We start from the raw sequence: 4738 nt of genomic DNA on the forward strand, positions 1-4738 counted from the left end.
AACACATCTTAATACCAAGGACTGTCATAACTTCAGGGTAAAAGGATGGGGAAGATTTTTTTCCAAGCAAATGAACCTAAGAACTAAGCTGGTGTAGCCATTTTACTATCTGACAAAATAGAACTCAAACCAAAACCAAACAGAAGAGATAGGGAAGGACACTACATACTATGCAAAGGAAAGGTCTACTAAGAAGATATTGCAGTTCTTTTTTTTTAACATTTTTAAAATTTTTTAATTTTATTAAGAGACTTTTCTATTCATTTTACATATCAACCACAGATTCCCCTGTCCTCCCTCCTCCCACCCCCCAGCCTCACCTCCCAACCCACTCCCAATTCCCACCTCCTCCAAGGCAAGGTCTCCCATGGGATGTCAGCAGAGTCTAGTATATTCAGTTGAGGCAGGTCCAAGCCCTTTGGATATTGCAATTCTTAACATATATGCACCAAACACATGAGCACCAAAATTTATAAAAAGAAACACTACTACAGCTTAAATCTCTCTCTCTCTCTCTCTCTCTCTCTCTCTCTCTCTCTCTCTCTCACACACACACACACACACACACACACACACACACACACACACACAAAATAACAGAGAAATGCTGGACCTATTAATGTGTTATAAACCAAATGGACCTAAGAGATATTTCATAATCTTCACCCAAACGCAAAATAATATACCATCCTTTCAGCACCTCATGGAACTTTCTCCAAAATTGATCACATAATCAGACACAAAGCAAGCCTCAACAGACATAAGAAAATTGGAATAACACTCTACATTCTATCCCACCAGATTAAAGCTGGATATCAACAACAACAGAAACAGCAAAAATCTTTCAAATTTATGGAAACTGAACAACTCTATACTGAATGAAAAATGGGTTAAGACAGAAGTTAAAGAAATTAAAGACTTTCTAGAGCTGAATGAAGCTGAATGCACAACACTCACAAACTTATGGGACACAACGTAAAGGTAAAGTCATAATGTCCACATTAAAAACAAAGAGAGAGATCTTGTGGCTGTGCCGTGCGCGTGAGCCCCGTAGGGCCGGGGAGGCACCAGCTGCTGCGTGGTGAGGAGGCCGAGGCCGCAGCTCGAGGGAGGCCCCAGCCCCTCTTGTGTTGCGCCTGTGTCTGGCAGAGCCGGTGTGAGAAGAGACAATCCTTCCTCGCCGCCCCGCTGATCAAGACTTTTGGCCGGACCTTTGAGTACACATCGGGATAGTGAGGAGCCCGGCGAAAAGCACAGACTATGGCGCTGAAACGGATTAATAAGGAACTTAGTGATTTGGCCCGTGACCCTCCAGCACAATGTTCTGCAGGTCCAGTTGGAGATGACATGTTTCATTGGCAAGCCACAATTATGGGACCTAATGACAGCCCATATCAAGGTGGTGTATTCTTTTTGACAATTCATTTTCCTACAGACTACCCCTTCAAACCACCTAAGGTTGCATTTACAACAAGAATTTATTATCCAAATATTAACAGTAATGGCAGCATTTGTCTTGATATTCTAAGATCACAGTGGTCTCCTGCTTTAACTATTTCTAAAGTTCTTTTATCCATTTGTTCACTGCTATGTGATCCAACCCAGATGATCCCCTAGTGCCAGAGATTGCACGGATCTATAAAACAGACAGAGATAAGTACAACAGAATATCTCGGGAATGGACTCAGAAGTATGCCATGTGATGCTACCTTAAAGTCAGAATAACCTGCATTATAGCTGGAATAAACTTTAAATTACTGTTCCTTTTTTGATTTTCTTATCCGGCTGCTCCCCTATCAGACCTCATCTTTTTTAATTTTATTTTTTGTTTACCTCCCTCCATTCATTCACATGCTCATCTGAGAAACTTAAGTTCTTCCAGCTTTGGACAATAACTGCTTTTAGAAACTGTAAAGTAGTTAACAAGAGAACAGTTGCCCAAGATTCAGAAATTTTTTTAAAACTGGAGCATGTGTATTATGTGGCCAATGTCTTCACTCTAACTTGGTCATGAGACTAAACCAATCCTCACTGCTCTAACATGCTGAAGAAACCATCTGAGGGGGAGGGAGATGGATGCTTAGCTGTCACATCAAAGGAAGCATTATTCTAGCGCATCCATACTTGTTTAAGCCTTCCACTGTTAGAGATTTGAGGTTACATGATATACTTTATGCTCGTAACTGATGTGGCTGGAGAATTGGTATTGAATTATAGCATCAGCAGAACAGAAAATGTGATATATTTTATGCATGTCAATAAAGGAATGACCTGTTCTTGTTCTACAGAGAATGGAAATTGGAAGTCAAACACCCTTTGTATTCCAAAATAGGGTCTCAAAACATTTTGTAGCCGGGCAGTGGTGGCGCACGCCTTTAATCCCAGCACTTGGGAGGCAGAGCCAGGTGGATCTCTGTGAGTTCGAGGCCAGCCTGGGCTACCAAGCGAGTTCCAGGAAAGGTGCAAAGCTACACAGAGAAACCTTGTCTCGAAAAACCAAAAAAAAAAAAAAAAAAAAAAAAAAATTTGTAATTTTCATTTTAATTGTTAGGAGGCTTGGAGCTATTAGTTAATCTATCTTCCAATACTGTTTAATATAGCACTGAATAAATGATGCAAGTTGTCAATGCATGAGTGATCAACTAATAGCTCTCCTAGTAATTGATTTATTTTTCTTCAATAAAGTTGCATAAACCAAAAAAAAAGAGAGAGATATCTCATACTGATAACTTAACAGCACACCTGAAAGCTCTAAAACAAAAAGAAGAAATCACATACCAAAGCAGTAGACAGCAAGAAATAATCAACTTAGTGCTGAAATTAATAAAATAGAAACAAAAACAAACAAATAAAAATACAAAGAGTCTTTGAAACAAAGAGTTGGTTCTCTGAGAAAATAAGATTGACAAACCCTTATCCAAATTAACTAAAAAACAGAGAAAGGGGATTCAAATTAACAAAATTAGAGATGAAAGGGAAGCATAACAACAGACACAGAGAAAATCCAGAGAATCATATACTTTAAAAACTTATATTCCACCAAATTGGAAAATCTAAAAGGAATAGATATTTTTTTGATAGATACTACTTATCAAAGTTAAATCAAGATCAGATAAGCAATTTAAAATGACCTACAACCCCTAGTGAAATAAAAGCAACCACTAAAAGTCTTCCAACCAAAAAAAGCCCAGGACTAGAGCACAGAATTCTCCCAGACTTTCAAAGAAGAGTTAATATTAATACTCCTCAAATTATTCCACAAAACAGAAACAGAAGGAACATTGCCCAATTTGTTTTTCAAGACCACAGTTATTCTGACACCCAAATCACATAAAGACCCAACAAAAAAGAGAATTAAAGACCAATTTTCCTTATAAACATAGATGCAAAAATCCTCAATAAAATATTCGCAAACTTGATAAACACAAAAAGAACACACACACACACACACACACACACACACACACACAAAAGAACACACCAAAAAGATCATCCACCATGATCAAGTAGGCTTCATCCCAGAGATGCAAGAATTGTTCAATATATGAAAATTGATAAATTTAATCCACCATATAATCAAATTGAAAGAGAAAAAACACATGATAATCTCATTAGATGCAGAAAAGGCCTTTGAAAAAATTCCAACACCCCTTCATGATAAAAGTCCTAGAGAGATTAGGGATATAAGGGACATGTCTCAACATAATAAAGGTAGTTTACAGTTGCTGTGGGATATCTTTCTTTATGCTGTGAATATGTGTTTCTCCCATTGGCTAGTAAATAAAGCTTTTATGGTCTATGGCAAGGCAGCTTAGAGCAGGCTGGAAGTGCAAGAAGAGATAAGGAGAAAAGAAAGGAGAGTAGGGAGAGATGCCTAGCCCAAGAAACAGCAGGATGCCAGCAGACCGGTAATGCCATGACCACGAGGCAAAACATAGATGAATAGAAATGTGTTAATTTAAGATGAAAAACTAGCTAGCAAGAAGCCTTCCATAGGCCATACAGCTTGTAAATAATATTAAGCCTCTGAATAATTATTTTATAAGCAGCTGCAGGACTGCAGGGCCAGGCAGGGCCAGGCAGGGCCAGGCGGGACCAGAGAAACTTACCATTACATACAGTAAGCTCATAGACAACATCAACTTAAAGGGAGAGAAACTCAAAACAATTCCACTAAAATCAGGAACAAGACAAGGTTGTCCACTCTCCATACCTATTCAATATAGTACTTGAAGTCTTAGCTAGAGTAATAAGATGGCTGAAAGAGATCAAGGGGATACAAGAAAGAAAAGGGAAGAGTCAAAGTGTCTTTGTTTGCAGATGATATTATAGTATACAGAAGAGACTAAAAATTCCACTGACAAACTCCTACAACTGATAAACGCTTTCAGCAAAGTAACTGGATTAAAAATAAACTCAGGAAAATCAGTAGCCTTCCTATACAAATAACATATACTGAGAAAGAACTCAGGGAAATAACATCTTTCACAATAGTCTCAAATAATATAAAATATCTTTGGCTAACTGTAACCAAGCTAGTGAAAGACTTGTGTGATAAAAACTTTAAGACACTGAAGAAAGAAAGTAAAGAAGTTATCAAAAGATGGAAAGATCTTTCAGGCTCAGGGATCAGTAGGAATATAGCAAAAAATGGTCATTCTGCCATGCAATCCATAGATTCAGTGAAATTCCCATGAAAATTCCAGCACAATTCTTTACAGATCTTGAAAGAACAATT

The 4738-nt window shown here is 37.9% G+C and overlaps 1 pseudogene; it reads left to right on the forward strand.

The window, feature by feature from the left end:
* Positions 1 to 1098: 1098 nt before the first annotated feature.
* On the forward strand, positions 1099 to 1762 carry LOC102904975 (ubiquitin-conjugating enzyme E2 D3 pseudogene; annotated as a pseudogene).
* The last annotated feature ends 2976 nt before the right edge of the window (positions 1763 to 4738 follow it).

Source organism: Peromyscus maniculatus, chromosome 3 (assembly GCF_049852395.1).
Source record: "Peromyscus maniculatus bairdii isolate BWxNUB_F1_BW_parent chromosome 3, HU_Pman_BW_mat_3.1, whole genome shotgun sequence".
Lineage (NCBI taxonomy): Eukaryota > Metazoa > Chordata > Mammalia > Rodentia > Cricetidae > Peromyscus > Peromyscus maniculatus.